Source organism: Mytilus trossulus, chromosome 9, assembly GCF_036588685.1.
Source record: "Mytilus trossulus isolate FHL-02 chromosome 9, PNRI_Mtr1.1.1.hap1, whole genome shotgun sequence".
Lineage (NCBI taxonomy): Eukaryota > Metazoa > Mollusca > Bivalvia > Mytilida > Mytilidae > Mytilus > Mytilus trossulus.
The window spans coordinates 16,726,675-16,741,919 of record NC_086381.1 but is presented as its reverse complement, the minus strand read 5'-3'; the positions used below and the strand labels follow the sequence as shown (position 1 = coordinate 16,741,919).

General features: G+C 32.3%; 1 pseudogene; it reads left to right on the top strand.

Annotated features, from left to right (window-relative positions):
• Positions 1-15,245, top strand: part of LOC134684333 (uncharacterized) — a 285,814-nt pseudogene that overhangs the window by 66,676 nt on the left and 203,893 nt on the right.

The following is a 15,245-nucleotide window of genomic DNA, read 5'->3' as shown; positions in this document are numbered from 1 at the left end:
CACATACAGAATGGATTGGGTTAAACATGTTTGTGTGCATCCAACCCTCCACTAACCTTGGTCAGAGGGGTAACAGTATATGAACAAACTTTAAAAAAAGCAGTTGAAAAAGTTGTTTATCATTAGTATATGAGTAAATGAGAATTGCTTATTTTAAAGCTGTGCAGCTTTTCCTACTGCTTTCAGAAAGTTTTGCCTTTGTGATATGTGATCTAGGCTTTTGACAATAAATAGAATGTTTTACTTCTGTTTATAGGTACACCAGGTGTCTTGACTATTGGAAAAGGGGACAAGCCTCCTATCACCATTAAGTAAGTTTATAGTTGTAGATTAAATTTCACATATCAAGCATTTATTAGTTCATGTAAGCAAAAGTTTTGATCTGATCTGATGTCAGCAAAACCTCACTTACATCCTAGATACAATCTAGGCAACAATTGGAATAATGTCTGACATAAGATCTAGTGCATGTGGAAAAATACATAAAATACTTCTCTAAAATGACTGATAAGACTCAATTAATACAGGTAATAGACAGAGTGTAGGGAATGTAAATATTATATCAAAATGACAACAACCCAACACAATATATAGAAAGACATCACAAGTCAAAATACAATTTTCCATTATAGCCAGACAACTGAGCTCTAAAATACCTTAGTCTAGATAGTTTGAAAACGAATGGACTAACAGAGATAGGCCACCCAAAGATAAAAAAAACCCATGTCTACCCTAAAAACCCATTAAAGTATACAGAGACAAGCAGGCTTGTTGAAATTTGTGCTGGCTGGACTAGTCTTTGTTATTTCAAACCTTCCTCCTTTTTAGCTCACCTGGCCCAAAGGGCCAAGTGAGCTTTTCTCATCACTTTGCGTCCGGCGTCTGTCGTCCGTCATCGTCGTCCGTCGTCATCGTCCTGCGTTAACTTTTACAAAAATCTTCTCCTCTGAAACTACTAGGCCAAATTAAACCAAACTTGGCCACAATCATCATTGGGGTATCTAGTTTAAAAATTGTGTCCGGTGACCCGGTCAACCAACCAAGATGGCCGCCATGGCTAAAAATAGAACATAGGGGTAAAATGCAGTTTTTGGCTTATAACTCAAAAACCAAAGCATTTAGAGCAATTCTGACATGGATAAAATTGTTTATCAGGTCAAGATCTATCTGCTCTGAAATTTCCAGATGAATCGGACAACCTGTTGTTGGATTGCTGCCCCTGAATTGGTAATTCTAGGGAAATTTGCTGTTTTTGGTTATTTTCTTGAATATTATTATAGATATAGATAAACTGTAAACAGCAATAATGTTCAGCAAAGTAAGATCTACAAATAAGTCAACATAACCAAAATGGTCAGTTGACTTATTTGTAGATCTTATTTGTAGGTCAATTTTTAACCATTTTTCATAAATCTTAGTTATCTTTTACAAAAATCTTCTCCTCTGAAACTACTGCGCCATATTAAACCAAACTTGGCCACAATCATCATTGGGGTATCTAGTTTAAAAATTGTGTCCGTTGACCTGGTCAACCCACCAAGATGGCTGCCATGGCTAAAAATAGAACATGGGATAAAATGCAGTTTTTGGCTTATAACTCAAAAACAAAAGCAGTAAGAGCAAAACTGGCATGGGTTAAATTGTTTATCAGGTCAAGATCTATCTGCCCTGAAAATTTCAGACGAATCGATAGTCAATTTTTAGCTCACCTGGCCCGAAGGGCCAAGTGAGCTTTTCTCATCACTTTGCGTCCGGCGTCTGTCGTCGTCCGTCGTCCTGCGTCCGGCGTTAACTTTTACAAAAATCTTCTCCTCTGAAACTACTGGGCCAAATTTAACCAAACTTGGCCACAATCATCATTGAGGTATCTAGTTTGAAAATTGTGTCCGGTGACCCTGCCAACCAACCAAGATGGCCGCCATGGCTAAAAATAGAACATAGGGGTAAATGCAGTTTTTGGCTTATAACTCAAAAACCAAAGCATTTAGAGCAAATCTGAAGTAGGGTAAAATTGATTATCAGGTTAAGATCTATCTGCTTTTAAATTTTCAGATGAATCTGACATTCCGTTGTTAGGTTGCTGCCCCTGAATCGGTAATTTTAAGGAAATTTTGCCGTTTTTGGTTATTATCTTGAATATTATTATAGATAGAGAAAAACTGTAAACAGCAATAATGTTCAGCAAAGTAAGATCTACAAATAAGTCAAACATGACCAAAATGGTCAATTGACCACTGTAGGAGTTATTGCCCTTTATAGTCAATTTTTAACCATTTTTCGTAAATCTTAGTAATCTTTTAGAAAAATCTTCTCCTCTGAAACTACTGGGCCAAATTAATTGAAACTTGGCCACAATCATCTTTGGGGTATCTAGTATAAAAATTGTGTCCGGTAACACGGCCAACCAACCAAATTGGCGGCCATGGCTAAAAATAGAACATGGGGTAAAATTCAGTTTTTGGCTTATAACCCAAAAAACAAAGCATTAAGAGCAAATCTGACAGAGGTAGAATTGTTGATCAGGTCAAGATCTATCTGCCCTAGAATTTTCAGATGAATTGGATCATCGGTTGATAGGTTGCTGTCCCTAAATTGGTAGTTTTGAGGAAATTTGGCTGTTTTTTTGTTATTATCTTGAATATTATTATAGATAGAGATAAACTGTAAACAGCAATAATGTACAGTAAAGTAAGAACTAAAAATAAGTCAACATGACCAAAATAGTCAAATGACCCCCTGAGGAGTTATTGCCCTTCATAGTAATTTTTTAACAATTTTCACAAAATTTGTAGATTTTCACTAACATTTTCCACAGAAACTACTGTTATAGATAGAGATAATTGTAAGCAGCAAAAATGTTTATTAAAGTAAGATCTTCAAAAACATCACCATCACCAAAACACAATTTTGTCATGAATTCATTTGTGTACAATGTTTAATATTAACATAGACCAAGGTGAGCGACACAGGCTCTTTAGAGCCTCTAGTTTTTAAAGGCAGTGCTTTAAGGCCTGACTTTTAAGTCATGAGGTTCATCTTTTCATACGCAATCCATGCTGGGGGTCTTTTGGCCAGAAATAGATCCGGAAATGTTCGAATTTCTCCTCTTCTTTTTATGGTATGATATGGTTTTTGTTTCTTTCATTTACATTGGGGACTAAAGAAACGATCAGTGTGTATTGTTCGTTTTATAGAACTTGTTATAAGTGTGTATTTTGCATTATAAGCAGTCAACCTGACTACAAACTATCATTATTTTTATATTCCGTGTGGAAAGAGGTCGGGTCAATTTCAAGTGTTATCTGACATCTAAAGATTCTTTAATTAGTTCAGACGTTGATATAACAATGAAAAGTCGACTGAACATGATTAATATTCCATCTTCTATAATTCAAAGCGGAATTCGGTTTATGAACGAGAAACCGTAAAGCGTTTTCAATTTCGGTATTAGTTATGTATGTTATCTACGTATTATCCTGGTTCCCGGTACTTCGTTCCGGGTATTAGCTATTTGATATATTTGATGTGTAACATTACAATCGGGTACCAGCCAATCTACGTGTGTATGTGTACATGATTTACCGCCAAAATGACCGACTTAAAAAATAGTCCATAAACGTTCCGTATAATGATATGGACCTAATGATATGCAAATTCATAATTAATCGTAGCTTTTTTTTATCTTTGTATAATTAATATAACAAAATGGATTCCACAAAATTGAAAATAGCATTATTTTACGAGGATTTCTCATATTTTTTTCACTTCCGGGCGCAGTAATACATATGTTTTGAAGAAGCTCGAAGAATTTGACAAAGTGAATTGAGAAGGAAACGGATAGATATACGTTCTTGCCATCAGGTAAAACAATTTAAATGTACAGAACAAACACATTTACTTCACATAAATAGTACAGGCTTAAGCTTTTTATTGTCTAGCTTATACACGACTGTAGTCAAGTGTTTAAACGACGGCGGTGACATACTGGGTCAAGCCTTTGTTAGTCTTGTATTATTTAAATTTTAGTTTCTTGTGTACAATTTGGAAATTAGTTTGGCGTTCATTATCACTGAACTAGTATATATTTGTTTAGGGGCCAGCTGAAGGACGCCTCCGGGTGCGGGAATTTCTCGCTACATTGAAGACCTGTTGGTGACCTTCTGCTGTTGTGTTTTTTTATTTTGGTCGGGTTGTTGTCTCTTTGACACATTCCCCATTTCCATTCTCAATTTTAAATATGTAAACATATCCACGTGCTATTAGGTAGAACGCATCGTAATGCAATATCTACAATTTTTCCTCCTTTATACATCGTTTAACCAGATATATTTCTCCTTTTTACATCGTTTAACCAGATTTATTTCTCTTTCAAATACACTTAAACACGGGTTGTATGTACGTATCTTTTCTAGTGTTTTCTTGTTGTTATTAAAGTTCATTTGTTGATGTTTAGAAATTTTTGAACGACTGAACACAGGAGTGAATGAATGCAACAATTATATATACTGAAGACTTGGGCTGTACAATGATAGTGTACGTATATCAAACTGATAATCATTCTAGCAGTAATTATGTTAATTTAGGATGTAATGTCTAATGACAGGAATTCATGAGCTATGCCTCAGGCTTTCTGAAAAAATATCAATGACAATGTAAACAGGAACAAAACATTGACACGAATGATGCTCTCTTCTATGTTATATAGCTATTTAGGTATATGTGTTGCACTAGTTTCAATTAAACTTAAGTTATAAAACTTTTTTTCAGGGCACAAACCCACTTTAAAGAGACTTGTCTACTGCCATACCCATCCTATTTTCATGCACCATTTGCAAGCAAGAGACTGAATGGTTTGCAAAATTAAAAATCAGGACCGTGTCCAATTAAAACAAAAGAACTAAACTGGATGAATATTGTAGGAGAAATCTAGAGGAAAGTTTTGATTTGTGAAATTGGTTTTCCTGAAAAGTCATTCATCCTAGCCTGCAGAAAGGAACTATAACTGTCCACCACCAACTGACAAGCTAATGTTGAGGTCCACATATGGAATTACTCAAATAGCATCAATGTCTATGTTTTCAGCACAGATTTCACAATTTATGACACAGCTGTGCTTTTTTTATACCTGTTAAAGAGTTGTATACTAAATTTTATTTTTTATCAATAAATATATATTATATTAATTGTGTCATCTTACTCATCTAAGAACTTGTATTTTGCCAAAAGATGCATACTAGTGAATGAAAGTGGTGCATTTCATTTTGCTTTGGTATATAGAATTGAATTACAATTGTTCATGTTATTGGAATGCATATAAAAATAAGGAAATGTGGTACAATGTATATGATATTTAGTGAGTTTGTCAAGCAAAAGTGAATAAGAAATAGGTATAAGCAGTTACAGGTACTACTGTACAATCTCAAACAATGAGAAAAACTCATACCGTAAAGAGAATTTCATATTTACAAGTAAGTTTTGTTTTTGCGTTGAATAATTTTCTTCTATTGTTTTAATTGCAAATATGGGAAGTGGTTAAAATGCTAATGAGACAGCTGTTATGGCCACAGAGCCTTAATTGAAAACTTCTTTTTTATTCATACCGGTAGATTTTGTCTGGAGTTAGAAACATATCTGCCAACTTTTCAAAATGCACATGGGGGTTTTACGTGAAAGATGGTTCATATAGTCATACAAAACCTTCAAGGGGGCCTTCAAAATGGAAGCAGGACAAGTCGCCCCACTGGCTAATCGCCCCACTTTTTAAAAAAACACCACAAACTGATTTATCAAATCGCCCCACATGTGAAATTGGTTAAATCATGTTCAATATTACTCCTGCCAACTCGCCCCACATGTGAAATTGGTTAAATCATGTTAAATCAGGGTTCTCGCTAAGGATTTTTGAAGGCGAGTCCAGGGACTCGTCATTTTTGGCCACGGTGAGTCATGGTAACTGTGTTCAGTTTATACAAAATATTTCAATATTGATGTATTTGTGGACTCACCAGTTTTGAAAATGGTGAGTCCAGACAGATTTTGATGAGTCCAGGACTCATGGACTTGCCTTAGCGAGAACCCTGTTTAATATTACTCCTGCCAACTCGCCCTACTTATAAAAAAACGGTAATTTTTAGATTAATATATATATAAATAATTAAAAATAAAAACTCGCACCACTTTAATGAAAACTAATCTACACAGAATACAGACATGTTACTATGTACATTTACCATTATGTTACTTGATGTTCTTGCTATACACACAGTACAGAGACTAGTCAATCTTTGTGAACTATTTTTTATGGGAGTCATAGAATATGCGTATACAATCAATAATTAAAAATAGTCTATTTATATTGAAAAGGAAAAGTTCTTATATGTCTAAAGAAGAGGGACGAAAGACACCAAAGGGACAGTCAAACTCATAAATTTAAAGCAAACTGACAAGGCCATGGCTAAAAATGCATTTCATGGCGAGGCACAGAAAATATACTGTAAACAGTAGACTATAGATATAGGTGAACTAGGTACAAAAGAACTCTAAATCTTAAATTCTACAAACCACCTCTGTTCTATGGAAGATAATGATATAACTGGACTAGAAATACACACAAACTGTAATTAACTGCCTTTACAGCGCTTTCGCGCTTTGATTATCCATGAAAACAATTTAAAGATGTTCTTTTTATGATAGATCAATAAGAATTTGTATTACTCTATTAACTCGATGGTTATTAGGATTAAAAATCAACTGAGTATTCTTTGTGTGTTTTCAGTTATTCCATAGACAAGATGGGTGATGGTCAAGGATTTATCGTAGATGTAAAGATCACAATCTGTTTTCCCCTGGGTGATGACCCATTCTGTATACCAGAGCATGGACTACATATGTTACAACACCAGGAAATACCAGCATGTTCTAAAAACTTTACAGATATGATGAAAAGTGAGTATTTAGATAATATGTGACAAAGTTTTCGTATTATGTTTTAAAGTATTATGATTTAGTGAGAATGTCAAAAGTATAGGACAACTAATAAGTATTAATAATCAGGTTTATTTCATATCAGTTTAGAATAGGCTTCTCTTATTGGATAAAAAGGGGCCACATGACATTCATTATTCTTCAGTAATAAATTACATCAGTCATGAACAGAACAAAACAGACCAGAAAACCAGTCCTTAACAGACTTTTACATGATAATGACTGGTGGGCTTGGTTTCAGTCTGTTAATGACCCTTGACTCGTGGTTTCTTTGTTAATGATTGGTGATTGATCGTACAACTACTCAAGTTTGTTTTGGACATTTTGAATTTATGAGACTTTTCAAAAACATGATTCCTCTATGAAATAAACATAATAGTTATTGAAGAACTGGTCATTATAGGGATACATGGACTGCCAGTAGGACAGTGGTATTGACTGTGACAGCGATAATGACCTGGCCTCAGGTCAGTCATTATCACTATCTTAGTCAATACCACTGTCCTGTGGGCAGTCCATATATCACGATAATGACCAGTTTTCAAGAACAATTATGTAATTCTTCTATTGTCATATGAAAGAATATTGAATATCAGATGCATGAGCCTTAAGTGAGACTTTAGGGATCATGCAAGCAGGAATTAAGTTACCGAAAAATGGCTTTCAAATACAAATTGTTCAATATATCAAATTATCAAAAACTTTGAATTGAGTTATGGGGTGCATATTTAATAAACCATTCTCATATTTTCATTCATCAAATCTTGATTCTTACAAAACTAATCAAGATTAAAATCTGGATTGGTATACTTTGTTACATTAATTGTTGAAATATGTATCTGTTGCACAAGAATTAGTACTTTCAATTTTATTACAATTTACTGCATGACTACCCAGTTGATTTTTTTGGCAGATATAGTTTTTTGTTGTTAAAATTAGTAATTGGTAATGTTCTTTATAGTTGTAATTAGAAAAGACTGTACTATCTTATGTCCATGGGTGCCAACTCTCTTATTGTATTTATTTGCTAATACTTTGTTTTTGATTTTTAGACTTTTCGGTCTCAGAAATAGCAAAAGATTTTGGTTTAGAATTAAAAGCAGGACTAAAAGAAGGAGCTGTTCAGTTTATTCTTGAAAGATTGGGCTTGGAGGAATTCTTCAGTGGACCAAAGTGTGACAAGAGGAGACCACCATACAGTCCTGCTGTACAGGGATGGAACAATGGTATGGACCTGTATTATATTTACTAAAAAAAAAAAGTTTTAGTAAAGATTTTATTCAGTGTAAAAGAATGAAGAATGAGATACAATTATTTTAAATGAAAATATCACCAATTAAATTTTGTCAAACTTTAAAATTAAAAATAATAGAATAACAAGAATCAAAATTATTTAATAATTCTGAAAAAGCAGTGCTTTTGAAGGACTTCTAAAAATAAGAAAAGTAGAAATAAAATCCTTATATGTTTGTCTCTTCATTCAACTGTAATACACTCAAACTGTTGTTGTTATCCAATTTTGTTTATGCAAGTCTTCTGATCCTCTTTGATTTTCTTCAATGAAAAAGCATCTGATCTTCTTTTTGGTTAATGTGCACTCTTCTGCTCTTCACTGATATGATTTCTGCACAAACTTCTGTTGTTCTCCAATTTTGTTACAGGTATGTTCAATTTTCAATTTCAGAATGTCCGCTGAGTATCTTTAACCTACCAAACATAGAAGATATGATGAGTTGTCACTTTACAGAGACATGTACTGGTATAGAATGTTGTGTAGAGATACCTTACCTTGGACTGACACTCCATCCATTCTTCTTACTGGATCCCTGTCAGTATACACTCAGCTTTGGTATCAATACAATCAACAACACATTTTCTCTTTTTGAATATGAATGGGGTAAGTAAAGATTTGCAGTTCGTTTTAAACTAAAATTTGAAAATGTAATCAACTCAGATTTTCATCTGACATTTTTGGTATCCAAAAAAGCAGAAAAATCAATTGATAACTTTTATAAAATCTCACACTTCAGTGATTTACATATTTAGAATATAAGATCGTATTTAAAGATGGCTAATTATACCTTGACAATATGGTGCTGACATCTTTATTGTTATATATAATTCATTAAAAGCTACAAGTTATAGAAATAATGGTTATCATGTATCTAATGTCAGGCTGGTTGATTGATCAATGTTAAATGAGTACAATACAAGCATACTAAGAATACAAAATTTGTTAAGAATAAACCATTGGGAATGTTTCCCCAAGGGGAGATCTAAGAAAACTGAATTGATTCTCAACCCAATGGTATGGACATAAAGGATAAAAACAGACATTACAATGATGAAACAATTCTATGAATGAACTGAATAGATTTTAACATAAAATGATTTATATTTTAGGGAAGAAGGAGAAGATTTCTCTAGCAGATGGAGTAATACAACTTGAGTAAGTATTTCTCTAGTATAACGGTACAGTTCTTAGGGAATGAGTTCCAATAGCAAAATCATAGCAAACAACAGAACAAAAACAACATTTTTTGAATAGTTTCAACATATTTCTGCAAAGAAAAAAAAGTATGAAGGATGTACATGAGACAAAATTGTATCACTTTGTTATGGTAATACGTGTGATAGGTGTTAGGCCTGTACATGTGTTGCCAGTAACAAAAAGACAAAGTAACAAAATAAAATATGGTAAAAATATAAAATATAAATTTATATGAAAAGATGGGTGGTTGGAACCTGCTAAAAATCACATGATTATGTTTTTTATTTCAGGTTTACAATTAAGAAACCTCCAGAACAGAAAAAGTTTGTGATAGATTTAAATGTAAAGACATGTCTAGAAGAAGGGAAGCAATGTGAAGTTGATGAAGCAATATTCCAGGGTACAGAGGTTCCTCAGCCCATGTGTGATATGGAGGCCACCATGAGTCTCAAAAGTAAGAACTTTCCACAAATGCTACTTTGATGTATTGTTGTCAAGTACAGTTAACAATAAAAAAAGATATATGAAACCTTAACAATTTGGTGAATGTTCAAAATACAAAATCACATGAAATATCAAAAAGACATTTAAATCTGCAATACGAAAATTTTGTCTCACTTTCAAAACATGCTATAAAGACTTTGTATTTTGTCAGTCTTTTCATATAGGTCTAAATGCCCTGTATTCAAATTACCTTGGCTGCAACATGTTCTTCTTTTACAGATATTAAATCTCATGGGTTTTGTTATAACCTGCGAACAAAGCAACATACAATTTTTTGATTACTTGAAATTAATTATTGTCTCTGCATCCATGAATTCTAACTCTATGTTTATTTGATTATTTTCAGACTTTTCCTTGACTGATTGGGCAAGTCAGGTTGGAGCAGAGATAGCAGGACAGTTACAGGGGAAATTTGTCAAGATACTGTTACAACAGCTTGGACTTGATCTCATGTTAAAGAAACCCTCATGTGACCCTCAGTCAGATATGTATTCTCCTGCAGTGAAGGGATGGAAAAGTGGTATGTAGGGGACAGTCAGTTCTAGTATCTCAGAATATATACTGATGCCTTCTTTTTTAAACAACATCTTATTTCCTTTAAAAGATTTGTCATTTTTTACCAATTTGACTTTAAGAAAATTTTGCCATTGATTTTTTTAATAATGTTTCAATAGCTAACCATAACACATTGTTTAGCAAAGGTTTTCTTTGATATTTCTTATTCCACATTATTTTATTTCAGGTTTAATTTAATTTTGTGTCTTTGCTTATAATTTATTATGATTTTATTTGTAGAATGTCCCAAGCCTTTATCATTACCCGATTTACCATCAGCTTTAACATGTTATGTCCCAGACTACTGTACAGGCATAGACTGTTGTTATCACTTTGACTACCTGGATCTGTCACTCAATATTTACCTGTATATTGATACCTGTAATTATGTCATCAAAGGAGGGATAGAGAAATTTACCTTTGAGTTACCTTTCTTTCATTATAACTGGGGTGAGTACTGTGCAAGGTATATATTGCTTGTGTTTTAAGGATACAATATACTGTAAATTCAGAAATTATTGCGAGGTTTTTATTATTGCGAATAATGCGACAAGAGTTGTAAACGCAATAATTAAAACTCGCATTTTGTCATATGGTATATGAATTAATCAGGACTTTTCTCTAAATTGTAAAAATTAAAAACGCATTTAAGTTTGAAATGACAAAATCGCAATAATAAATGCACGCAATAATTTCTGAATTTACAGTACATGAGGTAAAGACAATTTATTCCAAAATTATATTACTGACCATTCAATACAGACGATGTTTTATTTTTTAGGTAATGTAGTTTTTTCTTGGGTATAAATTTTCATGGATTGAGAATCAATTGTATATTTGTGTAAATTTAGTTGTGTTACCAATTTCTGCATGTAAATTAATATAATTTTGTTTCCATTAACATTTGTGTTGGTGAAAAAGCTATAGCCATTGTATGAAAGAAAATTGGAACGTCTGTTATGGCCCGTAATGGCAAACAATTAGCAATAACATGTATTGTTTTAATACAGTTTTATACTGAATTTGATCTTTTTGTATATTGAAGTTAACAAAACATACATGACTATTAAATGTTTTATGGTGTATGTTCTTCAGGTGAAGAAAAAGAAGAAAGATTACAGGAAGTTATTAGGATCAAGTAAGTGATCAGTCTTCTTACATAAACATTGATTTTCATTCCTAAAGAAATCATTTTGAATCACAGATCAACAGTGATTGCTTTACAAAAGTCTAGATGAGCATCAGATTCATGTTGTTTATAGTGATGATTTTGAACATGAAGTTTAGGTATTGCTGCTTAAATTGAAAAAATCCATACGAAAACATTTTGGTTTGTCAAAAATCATTTTTAAGTTTATTGAAGACATATCCTTACATGAGACAAATGACATTACAGTATACTCAATATCATCAGAAACATTGTACAAAGAAGTGAGGCTACAATTTATACATATGACAAATTTAAGTTTTCATTTTTCTAACAAATACTTGCTATAATTGGACCTGTTATATACACATTGAGAATGTAAGATATCTAGTATTTTCTATCAGAGGGTAAATAATGCACCCTTTTTGATCAAGTGAAAAAAAGACAGAGTATATTGCTTTAAGTTTAATAATTGTACCAAAGATGCACCATCAGAATACAAAAAAATACTAGTCAATTGGACAGGACATAGATCAGTTTAAAATTAAATTTTATTAATTTGTAGATACAAAATCAACAAGTTGTCTGAACAGAAGAAGTTCATTGTGGATTTGGAGTTCAGTATTTGTCTTGAGAAAGATAAATGTGACACCAAACTTCCATTATTTACCAAACAGTTGATACCTCAGCCATTCTGTGATATGAATATGAATTTCAGTATAACAGGTATTTATGATGCAGCTTTAAAGTCTGGAGTAAAAAGTGTGTCATTAATTTTTTTTTATGAAACAGGTATATTCCACCTTAAAATTCAAGACCTTCATTTTCTTTAAAAAAAATACTCTGAACTTAAGTTATGGTTGAAGTAAGGCTAGGTTAAGACAAGGGAATAAATGATAAGTATTTGCTAAAGTGAAAGATCACTGAAACTGTTGCATTGATTGCAAATGAACTAATTTTTCTTTGTGTGATTGCATCATCACAGGCTTAATAAGTTGTGTAGAAAAAAGCCTGTAGATAAAAAAAATGATAACACTCATGGAAAAAAAAAAGAAATATGTTGACAACAGCAATACCATTCTTTAATACTACCCTTCTCATTAGAACATCTACCTGGTATTTACTATTGAATGTCTTCTCAAAATTTAAATCTTATAAATAGAGATTGCATAGCTCAACAAATTTTATCTGTTTTTAGATGTGTCGCTGTCTGAATGGATGAAAGACAAAGGATTACAGTTAGGTCAGAGTTTGTCTACAGCACTGTCTAACAGATTGCTAGATGAACTAGGATTATCTCCCTTTATGAATGAGGAACAATGTGATAGATATACAGGAGTATTTGCTGGAGCTGTCGATGGCTGGAATTCTCAAGGTAATGAATATATGTTAGCTGTACTCTGATATATACCAAAATATATCATAGTTTGAGCTGTTTCTAGAATTCTGACCATATGTAAAATATGAGCTGATACATACCGAATATGTCATTACTTAAAGCTGTTAATATCAAGTATTATGAAGGCAATGATTTTAATATGTCTTGTAAAGATTATATTGATTAAAGCAGTTATTAAAACTTGTTCATAAAAAGTGAAATGTTTAAAAAAAAAATATCAATGGTTATATTTTTACCAGTAAAAAGATTATTACCTAAAGGATGTCTGCTTGTCATATTTTGGAATTTTTGTCAGATTTTCGGAATCTTCTGGTTTTATCCATTTGAATGCCTTAAAAAAATTTCCCCATGAACCCCCATTTTTCTTTTTATAAATCTTTTACATGTATTATTATAAGTAATTTGTAAAAGTCTTATAAAATTTTATTTATTTTTTGATAGTATTTGAGAACTTTGCCTGGTAAATGATGAAGCTATGAAAAATCAAGAGAGAACATTTTCCCGCCAAAATTCCAATGACTAATATCTTGAAAACAAGCACATTGACCCCTATATTTTTTTTGCTTTTTAGATTCCTCAATTTATTCCCTATCAAGACATACTAGTTTTATAAAAAAATATTTATTTTGAAACTGAGCAGCGAACATTGTAAATTCGACATGCAATCCTCTTTAAAAGACCGTATTTTGAATTTGCTAATAATTGTGCTCTTTTAGGTAATTGAAAAATTCTCTTTTAAAAATAACACAAAAATCAAACAGAACAATCAAGTTTAAACAAAGGAAAGCTTTTAAAAAAAGAATATATGAAGAGTGTTCATTCAAAGAGTGTGTCTTATTCAAAGCAGCATTGAATTGCTTTTAATAGAAAGTGACAGATTTCTAATTCTTTATTTTTGCAGACTGTCCCCTGAATATGACACTCCCTAAGATCCACAGCTCTGTAAGTTGTTACATCCCAGATTACTGTACAGGAATAAGCTGTTGTATAGAAGTTGGAAAGATTGGAAAGTCCTTCAGTACTTATGCACTAATGGACGCCTGTAACTGGAAACTTAGTGTTGGTATAGAGAAAAGGAGCTTCAATATCTCACTGTCCAACTATGAATGGGGTATTTATATTATTTTTATGCCCCATTTATTATGCCCCATTTATGTTTTCTGGTCTGTGCCTCCGTCTTTTTGTCCGTTTGTCTGTCTGTCAATCCGTCCGTCCATTTGTGTGTCCTGTTTTAGGTTAAAGTTTTTGGTCAAGGTAGTTTTTGATGAAGTTGAAGTCCAGTCAACTTAAAACTTAGTACACATGTTCCCTATGATAGGATCTTTTAATTTTAATGCCAAATTAGAGATTTTCCCCCATTTTCACGGCCTCCTGAACATAGAAAATAATAGTGCGGATGGGGCATCAGTGTACTGGGGACACATTCTTGTTTATATAGAATTTGAGTTTGAATTTTATTTCATCCTTTTCGTTTTGATCTCAAATATATCATGTTTGGTTCTAATACTTGTTGGTTTATACCCCTGGCATTGTTTACTGAAATGAAAACTTTATAGGTATTTTTTCTAGAATTTCTGATTAAATATTTGAACAAATTTATAATATGTAATTTTCTGTAAAACTACAAAATTTAAAATACGTTATAAACCCTAGCGAGTTGTCAGGTTATTTGGAAATGTAAATGCTGCAAATACTGGGCAAACCAGGATGACACCATATAATTTTCTTAAAGGGGCACTAGCTACGATATATATAAAAAAATAAAGTATGATTTTTTTTAGATCAATCATTAATCAAATTGGAATAATGAAATAATAATTTGCTTTTAGCAATCAATTTCCTTTAATTTTGTTGAAATAAGCGATTAAACATGATTTTGGACTGATTCGCTTGCAAGTGAAAACGTCATCATCATTCTAACTGGTATTCATGTGAACTTCAAGTTAACCCCTAGCTAGAGATTGACAACGCATGCATTGTACGTGTACTGGTTATTTAAATAAAAAGAATGTCAACAATGAAAGTGAAACTACGGTAAATCATTTGATTACTAATTTGATGCACATAAAATCATTCTTATATGGTTAAAAACAATTAGAAACATCTATTTTTAATCTATAAAATAAAATCAAACAGACCTATAAAAATGCAATTGCACGTGTTGT